Source organism: Myotis yumanensis, unplaced genomic scaffold (genome assembly GCF_028538775.1).
Source record: "Myotis yumanensis isolate MYYU_CA2020_CCGP unplaced genomic scaffold, mMyoYum1.0.hap1 SCAF_7, whole genome shotgun sequence".
Lineage (NCBI taxonomy): Eukaryota > Metazoa > Chordata > Mammalia > Chiroptera > Vespertilionidae > Myotis > Myotis yumanensis.
The window spans coordinates 43,945,523-43,966,581 of NW_027223758.1; the positions used below are offsets into that span (position 1 = coordinate 43,945,523).

A 21,059-nucleotide genomic window follows, 5' to 3' on the forward strand; every position below is an offset into this window, starting at 1 on the left:
GAGACAGCATTCAGTTGATCAGCATAGCGAAGTTTGCTAGCCAGGTTCTGTCTTTATTGTCCTGTTACATCTGTATTTATACTAAAGGTTAGGGCATTTGTTAATCTAGTTCTGTTGAGTATAATCCTGTCTAGGTTAATCTCTGTATTCCATTATAAGGGCTATTCCAAGGTTACTGCTCTACTGATAAGCTACAAGGAAGTGACTGAAGGAGATTATCCTACCCAGTAAAGGTTATGTCCTCCCAGCCTCACTGCTTGCCTTCCCTGGGACTGCCCTGTGTCGGTGAGTCTCCAGGGGTATAGGCTTTGGTGCTTTCTCTGGTGGGCAGACCCCTGGGGATGTGGGCCCAACAAGTCCCAAATTTATTGCCAATAGTCTTAGTCCAAGTTCTTCATAAGTAGTACATGGTATTTCTGTAACACTAGGGGGTTTTACGGATTTATTCCCTTCCTTAGTCCTGTTAATCCCTAACTCCAGGGGAAAAATCCCCACCTGGGGAAACAACCTTTCTCAGAGAGGTGACTTTGGTTAAAACACATAATGCTAAGAAGGGGAGCAAACATATTAAGAACAGTATGCCATATATGCCAGGTCCCTTGAAACATATGCTGTGCAGATGTTTCTTCCCTGCAGCGACTATGTCAAGCAGCAAAGATGGACCGGCTTCCAGCAAGATGTCCAATATGTGCTTTTCCTATATTTTTATTTCCATTTCTATTTCATTTTGCTTCTTTTGTCACTCTAAACCACTTGCCCAAACTTGTACTGTCCTTGTCCCAATTGAATGCATTTTCAATATTTTCCATTTTCTTACATTTTAGGATTTTCCCCTTTGTTTGGAGATGACACGGTCAATTTTCCCAGCATAATTCCTACATTTCAAATACTAACTTTTTTTCTCATTACCAGGGGGATACTGTCTGCATATGTCAATGTGGGATTTAGGCTACCTGGTATTTCTTTTCACCTTTATAATCTACCAGCCTTAAAGGAGGAAACTATGTCTCCCTGGTTTTTTCCCTTCTAAAAAAAATTTCTAAAATCCACAATATGACAAGGGCTATGACATGCCTCTTATTCCTGCAATGATTTCCTCTCCACCACTGAGAGTAAAAGTGGACGCCTTTCACTTTTGTGTAGACTCTTCATACATAACAGTAACTTGGCTGGTATGCACAGCTTCCAATGATCTTAAGAAAAAACTCTATTGGACCCAAAGGTTATTCTCAGTCTAAACCAGCGGTTCTCAACCTGTGGGTAGCAACCATCAGAAAACACATATAGCATATCAGATATTTACATTACGATTCATAACAGTAGCTAAATTACAGTTATGAAGTAGCAACGAAAATAATTTTATGGTTGAGGGTCACCACAACATGAGGAACTGTATTAAAGGGTCGCAGCATTAGAAAGCCCTCCTTTGGCATTGTTCCTTGTTCTTTCCCTAAGACCAACATCAATCATTGCCATTGCTTGACTTCTTTTCCTTCTCCATCAACTTATCATATATATATATTCTTCCTTTATTTTTTGATTTTTTATTCATGCTCTAATTCCTTTATTATTTTCCTATATAGATAAATTTCTTCTTTGAAAGCCTTGAGTCTCATCTCCTGTCTTGTAAGCACTCTCTCTCTTACTCTCCCCCACCAAAGTATCATTAAGCATGGTCGTTACTAGTATTTAAAGAATCCATAGTATGGGAAGACAGTATGGAGTTTCCTCAAAAAACTGGAAATGGAACTCCCATTTGACCCTGTGATCCCACTTCTAGGAATATATCCCAATAAACCAAAAACACCAATTAGAAAGGATATATGCACCCCTATGTTCATAGCAGCACAATTCACCATAGCTAAGATTTGGAAACAGCCTAAGTGCCCATCAGTAGATGAATGGATTAGAAAACTGTGGTACATCTACATGATGGAATACTATGCTGCTGTAAAAAAGAAGGAACTCTTACCATTTGCAACAGCATGGATGGAACTGGAGAGAATTATGCTAAGTGAAATAAGCCAGTCAATGAAGGAAAAAAACCACATGATCTCACTCATTCATGGATAATAGAGACCATTATAAACTTTTGAACAATAATAGATACAGAGGCAGAGTTGCCTCGAACACACTGTCAAACTACAGCAGGAAGGCCGGGGAGGGTGGGGGGGCAGGGGGGGTGGTAAAAGATCAACCAAAGGACTTGTATGCATGCATATAAGCATAACCAATGGACATAAGACACTGGGGGGTAGGGGAGGCCAGGGGATTGTCAAGGGCGGGGGAAAAAAAGGAGAAATATGTAATACTCTTTGTAATAATTTAAGCAATAAAAAAAATATATTAAAAAAAAAAAGAATCCATAGTATGTAGTTCATTGGTGTTCTAGGAATTCCAGTGCAATCAACAAATGGAAAGGACTTTATTGTCAGTAAGCAAGTGAAACTTAGTTGCCTCATTTTCTAGCTTAGGTGGTATCTAGCCAGCATGTGGTCTCTTTACCTGGAAAAGGGATGGGATAAGACTAGCAATATCATATAGGATTGTACATGGCAGTCCAAGAATGTCTTGGAATTTCCTAGATTTTACATATAAGAAACAATGCTCTATTTATTTTATATATTTGTAATTTTAATACAGAAATAATCAACATTGTTTAAAATATAATTTTTGAATACATTCTCATGATTGATACTTGTGCCTCCACTAAGACTATTATTAAAAGGACCTTTCTTGCCCAACTGCAGTGGTTGAGCATTGACCTAAGGAGGTCATGGTTTGATTCCCAGACAGGGCACATGCCCAGATTGCAGACTTGATCCCCAATCATGAAGGAGGCAGCTGATCAATGATTCTCATCATTAATGTTTCTACCTCTCTCTCCCTCTTCCTTCCTCTCTGAAATCAATAAAGATATATTTTTAAAAAATAAAAATAAAATAAAAGGAGCTTTCCTTCCTTCTTTACACTGAGTTCAAGCTCTTGCAGATTGTTCATAATTACTGCTTTGAGATTAGGTGGTGCTGTTGTATTAATGTTGCAGGTTTCTGTCAAAAAATTCCAAAGTGGGTCTCCATTTTCATTGCCATCAATAAAACAATCAGATGTGTCCATGGTGGACAGAAGGTCATAACACATACTTAATCACCAACTTGTCCACTTTCTGAGTGAGATCAGTTGATGTGACATAATGTCAGAGGTCATCCCAGGGTAAGTGGAATCTGTACTTTTTCCATAGCTTGTCCCAGGCACTGGTTCCAGACACAAGAATAATAAGAAATTTTGCAGTGATAGCTAAGAGACTATGGAAAAATTTCAGAGTAGCTGGGATGCCTTTTACATAATACAGCATCTGAATCATATAAATAAAGTCTCACTCCTGAAGTTCTTTTTTCTCCATTATTCTATTTTGAGATTCAGATGATGTCTCCTCATGCCAAGCAAACTTTATGTTCTCAAGGTTTGATGACTTAGCTACAAACTCTTTGTACTTGCAATTTGCTCAACACTTGGTTCAACAACTTCATTTTTGATATGAATTCCTTGGTATTAAGGCTGCACCTTATAGAAAATTTGAAGATCAATTTCACCTACACCTCTGCCAATGCTTAGAATCTTAATTTCTGATTTTTTGTCTCCAACCCTTGCTATTGTGCCTGGCAGCTTGTTGTCCAAGAATTCCTTCATACATTGGTGTTTCATGGAATTATTGAGAAACCTCTGAAAAGATTCGACATAACTGTTATGATTAGAAAACAAGTCCTCATAGAAGATGCCATACTTGGTTTTCTGAGGAAGATAGGGAGAGATAGAAGGTTTCTCTCTCTTGCTTTAGTAAGACTTGTTGCACCTTTCCATGTTATTTTAAAATTCAATTTCTGGCTTATATCTTTTTTATTTCAACGTATTCTAAAGTGAATTTATTTCTCCATCATAGATCTTAACTAAATTTTCCAGATTCTACAAATTAATTTGGCCATTAACTAAAAATTAAAAGGAAAAAGCAGTATTCATTCAGATGTTAGGAAATGTTTTTTGTTTTTTTTAATTTATTTACTATCTCTGTCTAATAGGTACTGTACCAGGCATTTGGGATATACCAATGATGAAGAGACCCACTGTCCACACTCACCGTTTCAACATTTACTGTGGAGTTAAGTATGTAGAGAAACAACTACAGCCAATGAGGCACATGAGAGGTCTCCACTGGTAGGAAGTGATCAGAGGTCCCAATAGAAGAGGAAGCAAAGTGTTGAAGGAGGAGAAGTGTGCCAATCAGCAAGCCAGGTAGCAAGTGGGAGAGTGGACAGGAGAAGGCATTCCAGGCAGGAAAAAAAATCATGTTCAAATTCAGAGAAGAGTAGAAAAAATTATGTATTTAGAAAAGTACATGTGTTAATTGCCTTTACAAAGATAAAGCCAATTATGTAGCCAGTCTATTAACAACAACAGCCTACATTTGTGGAAAACTCAGCAGTTTTTGTCACCTCCTTTCATTCTAAGAATTTTGTGACGAGGGCATTATTTCCATTTTATGGATGAAGAAACTGAGGCTCAAAGATTATTTTTTAAGTTTATCCAATCAATTAATAAATGGTGGAGTCAGGACTGAACCGAGCTGATTCTCATTACATAACTCATACTTCTCCTGCTATAGCAGGATCTCTTCCAGATCTCATTCCGTAGGTGTTAGAAAGCAAGGACACAGTTTCATATGGAAGAGGAACTCAATCAGATTTGCCTTTTGGAGAAAACTGGTTTGAGGAGAGATGAACTGTAGGTAGGAACTCCTTTAATGTTTTAATAACCTAGCAAAGAGATGGTGAGGATCTTAATTTGACAGGTAGTTGTAAGGATAGAAGAGAGGGTATAGCTTCAAGAAACGATTAGGAATTAGAATGAACAGACCATAGTGACTGGTCAGGCACTGAGAGGAAAACATTTCAGGAGTCTTTTGGAATTCTGACTTGCACAACATGGTGGACAGCTCAAATAGAGAAAAGTGGGGGTGGGGCTAGGGGATGTGGATGATGAATTTGGTTTCTTTAGCCAGATGGGCTATGGAACAGGCTAAAGTGTCCAGCAGGCAGTGAATCAGGTGGGGGCTCAAAACTGAGGTTAGAGCCAGAGATATGTAACTTAGGAGTCAGTATATGTTTGAAGCCATGGGCATGTAGGATATTGACCAGGGAGAATACAAAATGTAAAGAAAAGAATGACATATAAGGACAGAGAAAAGGGGGATGTTAATAAAAGAGTCTAAAAGGCCACCATCAATGTAGGCAGAAAAAGAGGAATGTGAAGTTTAAGAAACAGAAAGAGGAGTAATTACTAAGAAAGAAGGCATGAGCATGGTGGTAGCCAAGATGTTCCCCAATGACCCCATGTGCTGATATTCACACACTGTGTAATTCTGTCCCTGGAATGTGGACTCAATTTGGCAGCTTACTTCTAATGAGTAGAATACAGAAGTGAGGGAGGTTGGGTTATAAAAAGATTGCCACTTCCACCTGCGGCACTCTCTCTTGGCGTCTCTTGAAATACTCGCTCTGGTAGAAGCCAGCTGCCATGTCATGAGGCAGTCTTGGAGAAAGAGAATCCAGGCAGCTGTGGAAGAAGCTGCTGTGGTAACATAGGGAGACCTGCCAGCAGCCAGTGGAGTGAGCTTGGAAATAAACACCTTCCCGACCCCCAAGTGGAGCCTTGGGATGACAGCAGCGCTCCCAACAGTTTAACTGTCACCTCAGCAAAACCTCCCAGCTGAGCCATTTCTGGCTTCCTGATACACAAAAGCTGAAATAATAAATATTTGCTGGTTTAGGCCACTAAGTGTGGAATAATTTGTTGTGTAGCTATTGATAACTAATACAATCACCTGCAAATGCTGCCAAGGATAACATAGCTAGGACCAAAAGGAACCCTGCTCACTTCTCACACTTTGTATTTTGTGTTATACATTCATTTGTCAATTTTGAGAACCCATTCATCATTTTGGTAATATACTCTGGCCTGTAAATAGTGCACAGTGATGTGCTGAGAAGCAGGGCAATGTGGTGGGAAAGAGCACAGGCTCTGAAACCAGATACTTAGGTCCAAATGCCTGCTTACCTCTTACTCCCTGTGCAGCTTTGGTGCCCTTCTTAGGAAGGATGCTAACAGGAGCCCCTGTAGGGTGGTTGGAAGAATTCATGCGTCAGGGCAAGCGCCTCTCTTTCGACAGTTCCTAGAGCACTGCAGACACTCAGTCCATATCAACTATCATTATTAGGGGTTGGAGGAAGTATGTGCAGAGAGAAAAAGAAAGAAAAGAGAGAGATAATTTCTTCAATCTATTTGACCACATTGACTAACCCTTCACCACCGTTGGTCACTCTTTATTTTCAATTCTATCACGTTTTCCCCTGAGATACAGTTCCTAATTTAATACATGTACAAACCTAACCTTTTCCCTCCTTAATTGAAGTTCAATATCATGTGAATTCCACCCCAGATTTCACATCATGTGCCTTTAGAACAATCACTCACCTAACCCTAACCCCCAACCTAACCAGCCCATCCGGAATCATAAATGTAGCCCTCCTGACAAGTGTTATAAAACCGCAATCTAATATCTTGCTGTTCAAGAATGCCCGTATTGAACCCTACCCTTCTTCCACACCTTTGCCTGGTGTTCCCTGCTAAAGCTGCCTCCAGGACCGGGCCTCACTCACTTCCTAACTTCCACAATTACTTGCCTTACAGACTTTTCTTAGATCCCAAGTCTTCTTCCCTCCTCCTATAGCTCTTGTCCTTTATTCCAGCTGGTGGGCCCTCCTCCCCTTCCTCCCACTGTGGACCTGTCCTTTCTGGGACAATCAATTCTCATCTCTTTTGTTCAGCGGGAGCTGCTTCATGCACTGCTATTGACAGCTCTTCCGTCTTGTCTCTAAGGTGTTTGCTGCCTTTCACTACTCTCTTCTCTCCCCATCAACACTATATTTTCCCTTCTCTTATTTTCTGTGGCCCCTCATATTATCTCACTTTCTGCCTCTAGATGGCACCCGTGCAGTGGTAAGGGCAGATGGCACCAGCTCTGTCCTCTACTGCTCCCTCCAGACACTGCACAGTATGCCCTTCTCCCTCACAAAGACGCTACGCTATCTACATAAAGTCATCATTGCTGTGCCCTTGCTCTCCACACCTGAGAGACTTCCACTAACAGCCTATTTACTGGAATAATTTCTTAAACTGCACCTAAAAGCCGTTTGTCTTTGGGCTCTGCTGAAATTAGCTACGCTCACTAAGCCTCACTGTCCTTATCTGTGAGGTAATAGTAGCCACCTTAAATTGTGGTGATGCAATTTAAATGACATAATGTATGCGAATGCTAGGTGCAGTCCCTGCCCCATAGTAAACAAGCAATAAATGCTAGTTATGGTTTTTGTCATCATCAACATCATCAGCTCTATTATATATAAACTGTAGTTCTTTGTTCCGTAGGGGAAAAATTCCTGGAATGTGGTTTTACTCCGTCTCCATCCCCAAATATGTCTTTTCTTTTCCAAAATATCACCATCCTAAAAGAAGCCCCAATTGTTCAATCCCACTGTTTTATTTTGGGAAGCAATGGTGAGAATTTTTAGTCTTAAACATGCTAAGTAAAATCTCAACAAATTTCTTCTAAGACTCCTGTACCTTTTACTCCTATAAAATCACCAAAATAAATCAATTTTCTCTATTGATCTAAAGCTCACATCAAACTTTCTACTAGGAAGACTCTGTTTTAGTAAAAAATATTTCTCTTGGGTACATCCTAATGAACTGATAGTCAGGGTGCCAGGTGTATAATCTCCTGTTGGACAGCTGTCCCTGTCTCTTATAAAAAGAAGCCTAAGTGTCCATCAACAGATGAATGGATTAGAAAACTGTGGTACATCTACACAATGGAATACTATGCTGCTGTAAAAAAGAAAGTATTCTTACCATTTGCCACAACATGGATGGAACTGGAGAGCATTATGCTAAGTGAAATAAGCCAGTCAATGAAAGAAAAATAGCACGTGATCTCACACATATATGGATAATAAAGACCATTATAAACTTATGAACAAAAATAGATACATAGGCAGAGCAGCATCGAACAGCCTGTCAAACTACAGCGGGAAGGCCGGAGAGGGTTGGGGCGAGGGTAAGAGATCAACCGAAGGACTTGTATGCATGCATATAAGCATAACCAATGGACACAAGACACTGGGGGGTAGGGGAGGCCCGGGGAATGTCAAGGGAAAAAAAAAGGAGACATATGTACTACTCTTTGTAATACTTTAAGCAATAAAACAAAATTAAAAAAAAAGAATCCTCATAACAATTATGCTTTTGATAGCATATTTATGGTGCTCTGTCCTCTTTCACAAACTTTCTAGATGTCCTTTACCTTTCTACTAGTACATATTCTATTCCTACCTGTAAACTATTTGAAAGGCAAGAGAGACAAAGCAGCCATTAGAATTGCAATCATTTCCTTCCTCAAACCTCTTCCAAGGTCCCACTCCAATGGACTCTAACCAGGCTAAAAAGTCATATGCGAAGTCCTCTGTTCCACACCGAGTGTTCATGCAGATTATTAACCCCAAGAGGTTTGAAGAATCTGACCCACCCTTAGCTCTGACTGCCTCTGCCTACTTCTTAGGCCACTGTTGTAACAGAAGTAATATATGCAACCTCTTGCTGGTCCATCTTCCACAGCTAAATCTGTTTTGAGCTCCTGGCCACCCTGGGAGGTGGTCTGATCAGATGGCAGATTAAGATGAGAAAACAAAAGCAAAAGAAATGAATAACTTGCCTAAATTACTTTAGATGATTAGAAACACAGATAAATTCACAACCCCACCACTTTTTCTAGAACAAAAACGAGGCTCTTTCCACATATTCTCAACGGGATGACTCAGTGCCCACCACCCTCCCCTGGAAAACATTTCCGTTTCCATTCTTCTGTCCCTGTATCTCACACTGACAAAGCTTGCCACCCCTTGCAAGGGCGAGAATCAGACTTATTAGTTCTATAAATTTAATTAGGTTCACAAAACCACATGAATAAGGGAAACACCCTATATACACATGGAGAAGAAAACTGGTGTGACTTTGGGCAAATTCCTTTGACTCTATACCTCAGTTTTCTCAATAATAAAATGAGAGAGCTGGATTATATTAAAAAGCATAGAAACACAGGGGTATTCATAACCCTTATATTAATAATAGTGGCTAATCTTTAATACAGGCTTACTATGTGTCAGATGGTGGTAAACAGTTGTCATGTATTATCTAATTTAATCCTCATAAGAACCCTACTATTTGTACCCACTTCACAAATGAGAAAATGCAGGTACAACAAGATTAAATAACTTGCTCAATGTCACTGGCAAGTAGCTGAGCCAAGACTCAAACTCAGTGAGACTCCAAGAGCAGTCTGCTTAGTCACTAGACTCTACTGCCTGCATTTTCTTATGCGTTCCAATGAGAGAAAAAATATGTAATTAGTGGCTATTAATTTTTCAGTGTTATATAGCATGAATCTTATCATTTAAATCATTAACAAGTCTGCTTTTAATAGGTTATCAATAAGCATATTTAGAACTGTTTTTTTGCAATTATTTGTTGCCATAATATTTCAGAACAATGCCAAGAATAACAAATAGTTTTTACTTACAAAGGGACTTGCAAATTGAGTTTCCTTCATCTGCAAAATCTCTCCACATACAATTAGTCATCCTATTTTATACTTTATTTTTAGGCTGCTCTATGTTCTCTTAACATTTGGTGTAGCTGAATATCAAACGTCACATAAATTCTAGCTGTATGTGAGAACTTACTAGAGGCTCATGTTTAAAAAATTAATTTATAGCCCATGCTAATTTTAGGAATTAGTGTATTTTTAAATAACACGTACCTTGCCCACCTTATAAAAACTCTGTTAGGAATAAGGAGTGATCGTTATGCATATGTGTCATACTGAGTCTACATGGGAGTTTAACAGTGAATATACTTCAAACATCTTTCCTGCCATTTACTGTATTCTTTGATAAAGCATCAAAGTGAAATAACAAGCCAAAGCTGTATGTTGCTAAAAAACAGAAATTCCTACTCAGTTACTGACAACTTACGTTTTTATATAAAGCTACATTTAATATTATTATTACTATCTTATGACACCTGTGATACAAATAACAATGAAAGAAATGATTTAAACATATTCTTCCAAAAGATATTCCACTTGAAAGAGAACTATAAAAATGAAAACTGAAAAATGATTGTTTTGTTTCAGTAAAGCACAAACTGGGTGACTCAAACAAGGTTATAAACATTGTGAATTTTGTGTATCCGTACTGTGTTTCACAACTCTTGAGATGCTAGTGTCCAATCTAAGAGTACTGTTGGAGGGATCACATAGGGAGCTTAATTTAAAATCATCAGCCTTCTCACTGCACCCAGTATGACATAATCAAAGAACAAACACTCCACCTTCACACCACTAAAGCTGTTGTGTATACTATATTCAGACCAAGACTGGGAATTTTATAACAAAACATACTTCTATAATTGAATCTAGGACATCACACAACATAGCTAGTTTAGTTTGGGGCATTCTGTACCCTAATCCTATATAATAAAAGGCTAATATTCAAATAGACCAAATGGCAGAACAACTGAACAACCAAACAACCAGTTGCTATAACGTGCACTGACCACCACAGGACGCATGTGGAACACGGCGGGCATCAGCCACGGCAGGATGGTGGAGCAGGTGAGCGGGGGCACCAGACCAAGGTGGGGCGCCAGTTGCTGTCATCAGAGCGAGCCTCTGGTGGTTACTGAAAATTCTTTGCTCCCGCACGCTGTGGTCCTGCCCAGCACTCGCACCCGCTGCCGGTGCCTGGTGCCGGCCCTGATCGCTTGGTGCTGTCAGTGGCTGCTGGTCCCTCAGGGCTTTTCCACCTCCCCCTGCTCCTGAGGGGCAATTGGGGCCGGCAGCCGCCTCTCACACCCGCTACCGGCAATGGCCCCACTCGCACCTGCTGCCAGCGCTGACCCTGCTGGCACCTGCAGCCAGTGCCACAGCTGCTGCTCACACCAGCTGCCGATGCCCGGTGCCAGTCCCGACTGCTCAGCGCCGTCAGCAGGTGCAAGCGGCAGCTGCCAGCCTAATTGCCCCTGAGGGCTTCTCTACCTCCCCCTGCTCCTGAGGGATGATCAGGCAGCAGCCGCTGCTCACACCTGCTGACAGCACCAGCCCTGCTCACACCCGCTGCTGGTGCCGGCCCCAATCACTCCATGCCCATCAGTGGGTGCAAGCGAGGCCAACACCATCAGCAGGTGCAAGCAGGGCCTGCGCTGTCAGTGCGTGGGAGCAGCAGAGGTGGGAGCAGGGCTGCCAGCAGATGGACCAGGCCTGTGGAGGAGGGGCTGGGCAGGGGTGCAGAGGATGGGCTGAGACCTGCTCCTGTGCCCACCGCAGCCTTGCGGACCACAGTTCCTTTCAAGGTGCACGAATTCATGCACTGGGCCTCTAGTATATAATAATACATGCAAAATAGTAAGCATGCTGGTTGCCCTTCTGTATTCATTCTCTATTGCTGTATTCATTCTTTATAAAACTGCCCCAAATTTAGTGACTTAAAATTATCTTATAATTCTGGAGGTCAGAGGTCTGACATGAGTCTCACAGGATAAAGTCAAGGTGTCAGCAGGGCTGTGTTCCCCTCTGGAGACTTTCAGGGAGAATGTCTCTTTGGCGTTTCCCACTTCTAAAGGCTACTCTCATTCCTTGGCTTGTGGCCCCCTCTGCCATCTTCAAAGCCAGCAATGGCAATAGAACTCGCACATCTCATCACTCCAACTCTGCCTCTTCTGTCTCCCTTTTCCTCTTTTAAGGAGCCTTGTGACTATATTAGGTATACCCCAATAATCCAAGGCAATCTCCCAATTAGAATGTCAGCTTATCCGTACACTGAATTCCCCTTTGCTTATAACCTCATATAGACACAGGTTCTGGAGATTGAGGTGGACATCTTTGAAGAAACATCATTCTGCCCCCATACCTTCTAAATGACTAAAAGGAAACCTTGATGAAATGTCCTGAAGTTTACACGAGAAGTTTTTTTCAGACCTCAGAGAGAAAATATATTCTAGCCTTCAGATTTTCCAGCTGCGCCCACCATCAGATTCAACAAATATTTTCATCTCCCCAGAAATTTCTATAATCAGAAATCATCTTTGACTCCAGATATGATCCTTTTCCCCCAAAGCCAATTAGTAAGGGACAGAGGAGAATTTTTGGACTTTGCCTAACAAAATCCAACACTAGCCAGGATCAATATTTTGCAATTCCACATTTTTTCTTTTGCCCCACATCAACTGTTTTTTTATTCCACACAGCAAACAATTACCTAGTGCCAACAAAATGCCTTGCACTGTGCTAGGTGTGTGTACATGCAAGTGTGTATGTATATGTGCATGTGTACATATTTGTGTGCTTGTGTGTGTGCATGTGTGGGTATGGTATGTGCTTGTATGTACCTTCATGTGTGCATTTGTTCATGTGTATTTGTGTATGTGTGTTGGAAGAGAGAGACAGACAGACAGAGAAAGACAGAGAGATGTTGAGACAGGAGCATGCAAGACAAGTAGCAAAAAACATGAATTCAATGTAATACTGACACACATACTGATACATTTCTGTCTCTATTCTCTTTCAGGTCCTGCTGCCTCATTGCTGGGTCAGGCCATTATCATATCTTGTTTCAAGTCCTGCAGGTCTCCCAGCTGGTCCCCACCCCTTCAGTCTCCCACCTCTGAAACATTCCACACTCCAACACAGCTGCAATGTGTCACTCCCAGGCTCTAAAGCAACCCCTTCTTCATTGCCTACAGAATACCATCTACATTCCACCACTGGTATCCAAGACCCTCTGGGCTTAGCTCCCTTTCTAGTTTTATCCCCATTTAATGCCAAGTGCATATGGGCTGATAGCAATTACAGGAATCGCTCAAAATCATGATGTGCATTACCAGGTCTCTACCTTTGACCATAGATGGTAACCCTACCCTTTCCTGTGTATCCAAATATTACCCATTCTTCAGAACCAAGACCCAACATCACTCCTTCCACGGAGTAGTCTCCTGTCCCTTGTCCACAGAAAACAATCTCTCTCCTCAGGGCTCCCACAACACTCCAGTTTTGATCCTTTAATAGAAACTGTCCATTTTTGCCTCAGATCCTTTATTTTGCTCAATATGAAGGCTTGTCTCCCAGATTATAAACTTCTTGAGAGCAGTCACTAGTTTTCTCTTTGAAACCTCTACAGTAACCAGCATAGCATCTTGCCCATAGCAAGGACACTGTGTTTAAGTTTGTCAAATTCCACTGACTAGATCAGTAGTGTCAACTTCCTGAATGTTATCGCAAGCACTGAATGCTTCTGCAGCTACCTCTCCTTGGAGAGGATGGTGGCATCTGTCTGTATTATATTCACAAACCCAGTAAAGCAGACAGGTATCCACAGTGAGGGAACCAATTTCTTCTGAAAATGTCTGAAAGTCACCGATTAACCAACAGTCAAGGGATATAATGAATGTATATGTTACACCAAAACAAAAGTAAAGTAACAGAACTGAAATGGCCTTAGTAAAATCAGTGTAGAGGCCTCCTCTGACTTGTACATCAATGCTATAGAAAATAAAGAACCTACTGATAACAGGAATTCCCAATTTTGTGAATGTGTGTGTGTGTGTGTGTGTATATTTTTAACTAAAACAACTGTTCCATGATGAATATTCATGGTAAAGACATGCTATGAAGCTACAAAATATTTTTAGTGTGTCTTTGTCATCAGTTCTGCTAAATAATGATCATTACAAATCCAAAAATATCTTGAATGGATAATACTAAATAATCTAGATCAGGAAATTGCATTACAAGGGTATTAGCTGACTCAGGAGACTAATTATAAGGAGGTATTGAGCTGCTTATTGCTCCTCTCAATTGTAAAACCATAAACCACACCGTATGGGGAGTGGCTGCCAATCACGGTCAGTGTGAGGAAACAAAAATAGCTTTGAACAAGGGTCAGGAGCCCCAGCTTGGCCGATCACTCTGTGACCTCGGGAGCTCTTAATAAAGATCATTCCATAGGAGAAAAGCAGATCCCTTTCTTAGGGAAACACAGCTATACTAGCAACTGCCGCTGCTCATTCACAGAAAACAATCTTCAACTGCAGAAAGATGAAACAATCTCAAACTGCATGCACGCGCGTGCACGCGCGCACACACACACACACACACACACACACACACACAAACACTCATTCACCTTTCTCAGACTAATACCTTCATGCTTAATAGGCCAGTTTGGTATTACTATTACTCAGATAATTATTATCTGAGCAAGTGTTATCCATCCATGCCCTAAATAACAGTAGCTGACAAAATGTATCAAACTGCTTTCTTATCAACAGGATTTACCAGTCAGAAGTCAAAGCTAAAATTATTATAATTATTTATAAATCTACTTTTGGACAGTAAAAATAATTATATCATTACATGGTGTTTTTAAGTTTCCAAAGTGCCTGCCAACTATTTCATTTAATCCTAATAGCACAATAAAGTCAATAAAACATATTTTTTGGAACTGTGCAGAATTGGTGTTAGTGGGTTTTCTGAGCACCTCTGCTAACCTAAATTTGGGGACACAAAATTATTAAGACAAGGTTCCTAACTTTAGGCTGCTCTTGTTTAGTAGTAGAGACAACACACTGTATTCCAATTATTATTTATGCATCTTAGAAATCCCAGGAGGACACAAAGGAGGGTATTGTATTTCTACTGGGAAAAGAAATGTATATGGGGAGGTGCAGATAGAGGGAGATATCAAAGATGTCTTTCATGAGAAGGTGACTTTTTCATTGAATTATAGTTCCTGTTCTGCCTGTTCCTAGGAGAAGCTGTGTGTGTGTTTCTAAATCTCTGTGAGCCTGACTTTCCTCATCAATTAAATATGGATAACAATGCTGAACCCACAGGGTTACCAGGAGGATGGAATGAGAGAGCATGCAGTAGAGCAATATGTAAGTAGAAAAGCACCCAAGAAATATGGTATTTTTATTTGTACTTTACGGGAGGCGATAATCTGGTTTGCTCCACAGGTAACTGGCTTGTCCAAGATCACCCCACACCCCTCCCCAGGGCCATGGTCCTCCCCCCACACTGCCCACTGTAACACTGGAGACTTGCAGAAAGCACTTGTCCTGACAACATTTTATGGGTCCTAAAATCATGTTAACATATTCACATATAGAAACATTCCAACGTCTGAAGACTTTTCTGTGAAATGTTGCTTCTAAATCCTAAGAGGATACTCTCCTTAAAAGAAGTATCCAACAGAGCATTGTAAGAGAGGAATCGTATAGGGAACATCTTAAATATTTAATGAAAGGATAAAACAGTATATCCTTTTCTTTTTTACAAAGGGTTTTAAACTACCCAAAGTTTCAGAGAGTAAAATGCTGCAGATCCTCAACTGTTTTAAGTGATTGAATTGTGAACTTTAATAGAAAATATCTGATAGAAATGTGTCTTGCATTTAGTAGGTACTCAACTACGGCCAAATTTAACCTGATCACTTCTACCCCTGAAATTGTAATACTAAAATTTCTCCACTCATATAACATCTATAAGTTTTGCTTTAAGCCAGTCTATTTTAGTCCACTTTTTAGCTCTTCAAAGGTAAAATTTCATTAAATTTGACTATGTCTCCTCTACATAATTTATATATATATATATATATATATATATATATATATATATATATATATATTATCCTTCCCTTATTAATAGTAGGATTATAGGTCTGAAAATGTTAAGTAAAAATGTATATCTACTATATATTTAATACCAGACAATATGTTGGAAGATGAAAATATTCATACCCTCATGGGAAATTCACAAATAGTAGGATTTAGTGAATGTATCCATCTGCATTACGGTTCTCCAGAGAAACAGAATAGGAGATAGATAATAAGGAACTGGCTTGTGCAATTATTGAAGGTGACAAGTCCCAGTTTCAAGACACTGGGAAGGAGAAATCTCTCTTACTAAGGGAAGGGTTGGCCTTTTTGTTCTATTCAGGTTTTCAACTGATTGGATGAGGCCCACCACATTGAGAAGGCAACCTGCTTTACTTAGTCTACCAATTTAAATGTTAATCTCATTAAAAAACACTTTCACAGAAACACCCAGAGTAATGTTTGACCAAACATGCAGGTACCCTGTGACTCAGTCAAGTTGATACAAAAAATTAATCACACCATTCCTCAAAAAAAACCAAAAACTTTTTCCCCTCTAAATTGCAATAAATTAATCATCAAGGACAAATCACTTCAACAAAACACCAAGGATCTGGTTCTCTTTTTAGATAAGGAGGCAGTATAGGCTGCTGGGACCTGAAGGCTGTGGCATATTGATTAGGCTGGTTTAGGTCAAAGTTCATCTCCACTGCTTATGAGCTAGGTGACCTGGACACACTACTTACATTTCTGAGTCTCGCTTTCCTCATCTATTAACATGGGGAAATAATATATTTAAATATAGTAGTAGTTGGAAAGATTGAATGAGATGACTCATGTAATACATGTCTGTCACATGAAAGTTCTCAATAAACTGCTCTAATATGAATAACTAGGGACCCAGGGCACGAATTCATGCACCTTGAAAGGAACTGTGAACCGCAAGGCTGCGATGGGCACAGGGGCGGGCCTTGGCCCATCTTCTGTCCCCCCATCCTGCTCCTCCCACTACGGCCCCTGGTCCCACGTCTGCTGGCAGCCTCGTTGCCCCTACCGCCGCTCCTATGCACTGATGGCATGGAGCAATTGGGGCCAGTGCCAACAGCTATTGTGAGTGGGGCCGGCGCCATCAGCAGGTGTGAGTAGCAGCTGCTGCCCTGATTGCTCCTCAGGAGCAGGAGAGGTGGAGAGGCCCTCAGGGGCAATTGGGGCCAGCAGCTGCAGCTCACAACTGCTGACTGCTCCAAGTGATTGGGATCGGCCCCAGGCATTAGCAACAGGTGTGAGCTGCGGCTCCAGCACCAGCAGCAGGGGCGAGCGCCGGGTGGGAGCAAAAAGTTTTCAGTAACCACCAGAAGCTCACCCTGATGACAGCAACTGGCGCCCCACCTTGGTCTGGCGCCCCTGCTCACCTACTCCACTATCCCGCTACAGCCGACACCCACCATGTTCCGCGCTCTGCCACCTGCTGCCAATGCTCGCCATGTTCTGCGTGCACCCCCTGGTGGTCAGTGCACATCATAGTGACCGGTTGTTCAGTTGTTCCACTGTTTGGTCTATTTGCATATTAGGGTTTTATATATATAGATTACTGTTATAACTGTGAGTTCCAATTCTAGATCTTTCTGATACATATTAAAATATGGCAGAATTGCCTTAACCAGGATGTTTATTTCTATTGGCACACACTTGGGGATTTTATCAGTTATTTATACACATCATTTTATCAGTTGTTTATCTACATAGATCATTTGACCACAAGCACAAGTAGATCGTTTAGTAATCAAGCAATTCAATCAAAATAACTTTCTGTATTTAGAAAATCAGTGATAGGAGAGGAAATCCTAAAAGCACCACACGTAAAGATTATAAAGGGAGAAGTGGATGCAGAACTGGGCAGAGTTCCTCTCTACCAACTGGCTAAAGCCAAGATGTAATCAGTAACTGAAGAAGTTGACACTGTAGGGCAGGAGACAAGAGAGAGATTGTCCCTCCTGTTTACCTTGCCTATTTGACCCTAGAATATTGAAAATTGGTCTATAGTTGGAATCGCCTCCTAGAATGGCTCTGTCATAGTTATTGTGTAAACTGGGAAGTGCTCTTCACCAAGGCAGTCTCAGCTTCCTCCTCTGAAACTTCTGCCCTTTCAGGTACCTCTGCTCCAACCCTACTTCATCCAAAGGCTTAAAACTCTATGGTTTTGTTATGATAATGGAAGGAAATATGAGCATTTGGATAAATCCTTTTTTAAAATTTATCTTTATTGTTGAAAGTATGACAGATGTTCCCCCATTGACCCTCTCCTCACTGGTAGATCAATGATTGAGGTTCTCTTCTCCCTCTGTGATCTCTACTCACTCCTCCTCTTGAAAATTAGCATCCGCTGCACCCTCAAGGTCAAGGTTAAACCTAGGATGCTATTCACCTCTTTTCTAATCCTGTTTGCCTATCTTTTTCTGTTATCAACTGCCTCTTCCAGAATCTAGAATCTATGCAGAATAAGTCACTTCAACTTCCATTTCAATGGGGTTTGGATGTAGATATGCCATCCCGCCCCCCCCCCCCCCCTCCGTCTGCCTACCCTATTTCCTCTTTTCCTCACTCTCTCAGCCAATAGAAGAGTTTAAATACGCATCTAAACTGCATTTAAAGAATTAACCCATTTTGCCCCTCACTGGTCTAAACCAGTGGGTGCCAATCGGAGGCTAATTGCTTTCCTCTGGTGGTGTTCTGACAGCTCCTCAGAAGGAAGGAGCGGAGCGCACATTCCTGGCACCAATTGGCTAATTCAATTTTCACCGGCATTAGCCTCTGTCAGAATATTCATGAGAAGGGAAATGAGGACCCGCGGCACAGGCAGGCGGCAGCCACTCCGGCTAGTGAAGGCGCGAGGGAGTGGAAGCGGATTGCGCACCACGCTCAGGGGACGGTGACCACAAATAAGAGGTCTTCTCCCTGGCGGTGTCCAGTGCAGGGGGCCGAGGGAAGGCAGGGGCAGGGCATCCGCGGAGTAAGCGCGCCTGGCATTGCCGCCCAACTCCTGGTGACCACGCGGAGACTTTGCAAAAGATCCGGAGGCAGAAAAGCTGTGACACTTCTGACGGAGGGGACAGGGGGGTGGGGGTGGGGGGACGGGGGCAGAGCCGTGAGCGGGGGGCAAAGGGACCCAGCAGGACACCGGTCGCTCTGTGGGGTTGGCAGCAATGTGAGCTGGACGCCCGCCCTGGAGGAGCCTGGACCGAACGTCCTCGGAGAGTCGCCGGCCGTGCCAGGTAAAGCGGAGAGCTTGGGTCGGGCCCCTGCGTCTGTCCCCAGGCTCCGGGCGCTGGAACCCAGTCTCTCGGGGGAAGTCGATCCCAGGCTCTGCGCGGGGTCCTGCTCCCTGACGCGCTCTCCCCGCAAATACTTGCCTCCGCAGCGAGTCTGCGGGCAGGTGGGAATCGGACTTCCTAGGACTTTGGGAGGAAGGGGACGTGAAGGGATGTCTGGACTGAGGAACTGCTCTCTGGGAGAAGGAAGCTGGGGCGCAGCGGGGTAAAGGAGGATGCGCGCACTGGCAGCCGGAGCTGGGCACGCGGGGGTAGGGAGACAAGCTGGGGCGCTAGGCTGGGCTTCGCTCTCGCTTGCCCCAAGGGCGGCGCCTCCCTCCAGCTGCCCATGGAAGAGGGCCAGCTGCATCCCTCGCTTAGGGATGCGCGCCCGGGAAGGGGGACTAGAGATCCAGGCTCGGGGAGGCGCCGGGCGCCTGTGAGTCCGGTTGCAGTCGTGCTTAGAGCAGCACCCCCACCCGAGCTCAGCCGAGAGAGAAGAATGTGGTGATGACTTGTGTCCCGACCACCTGCCGGACATCGCTAACTCCCCGGATTTCCTGTCCCCTGGCCTTGACACTCCCAGGGAAAGCTCTGAATTGCTGGATTGCGTGCGGGTTGTTTGGGCTTTGCACATTGTAGTTGCACTGGGTAGGGCGGAAGTACTGAGGTGAGGGGTCAGTGAGAGGTGAAAGTTGCAGATTTGTAAAGGAAATGCTACAGCGGAAACCCAACTGGCCCTTAGCAACAGGAGAGACTGTGGGCTGGACTTAGGCTGAAGCCGGACCTCTGCCTGGCTATCCACCTCGGGGCGGGCTGGGGGCTGAAACCTGGAGGGCAGCCCCGAGGCAGCGCCAGAGCCTTTCTTCTCCTGCGGAGACCAGGCAGGGAGTAAGAGCACTGGAAGCAGATCAATGGGGGATTGCTTGGTCGCCTGAAAGAGTCACAGCTTGCTGTTTCATTATTGTTGCCATTATTATCACCAGTATTAACGCTATTGATGTTGTTATTGGCACGAATGCCAGGAAGGATTTTGTCTTCTGACTGTTATAGTTCGCCTGGAAACTGAGCCTGCCCCTCCCCAAATAAAATGTCCCCTGACACCCTCTGGTTCCTGATGGATCTTCCCCACCAAAGAAAATTACCCCACAGAGATGTGGCAGTGTCAGGGATCCAGCTAAGGAACTGGATCTACCTAAGAACAGTGAAAGCAGGAAAAAGTCACAACTGTGTAATGTGCTTGCACCAAGGCCACAAATGAATATTAATGTCTATCTGATTACCTTTCTCTGCATCATCTGGCAGTGGAACCCTGAAGGCACTGCCAGTCTGGAACCCCATGCTTGACCCAGCTTTTTCCTCTTGTGTATTATACTGTCTGGAAATTAATTTTTCTCTTAGTGTGACCCTCACAGTCTCACTGGGCATGTTACTTGGCAGGGGCAGGCTTCAGTTCCCAACACTGGAGGCAGCCACAAGGGCACCTGCGGCTGCCTCCTCTTGGCCTGGCCCCTGGTTAGAGCTCCTCCATGGAACAGGCTTGGCCGGCTGATGACTCAGAAAATAGGGCAGGAGTGTGGGAGAATGGTGTCCGAGTTAAACCAGTATGGGAGATGAGGTTAAACCTCCTTGCTGGCCACATCCCTTCCTGTCAGAGAGACAAATGAAGAGCAAGCAGAAAGTAGTATGAATTGGAACCAAGATCTCAGAGTCTGGGTAGGCTGTTGCCACTGACTTTGGTATAACCTTTCCTTCCCAGTGCGGATTTTCCCTGTTTGCTAGTGCACCCATAGCCATGCCTTCCTAATAGGATAGTTGTCATTTTGTATCCCCAAAATGCTTTGAGCATCCTGGGAAAGGACAGTCCATAAAATATGCATTTTTAAAGTTTTGTGAAAAGTTTGCTACACTGCACGTTAAGGAGATCGATAC

At 42.8% G+C, this 21,059-nt stretch overlaps 1 protein-coding gene and 1 pseudogene across 2 annotated transcripts in view; one reads left to right on the plus strand and one right to left on the minus strand.

The window, feature by feature from the left end:
* Window positions 1-2,907: 2,907 nt before the first annotated feature.
* LOC139013481 (histamine N-methyltransferase pseudogene) lies at window positions 2,908-3,782 on the minus strand (annotated as a pseudogene).
* A 15,204-nt stretch (window positions 3,783-18,986) lies between these two features.
* Window positions 18,987-21,059, plus strand: part of CDH20 (cadherin 20) — a 206,940-nt gene continuing 204,867 nt past the window's right edge. For both annotated transcript variants that reach the window (XM_070420392.1, XM_070420391.1), the window contains exon 1: window positions 18,987-19,091. The gene's annotated coding sequence lies outside the window, so the exon portion shown is untranslated. The remainder of the gene's footprint in view (window positions 19,092-21,059) is intronic.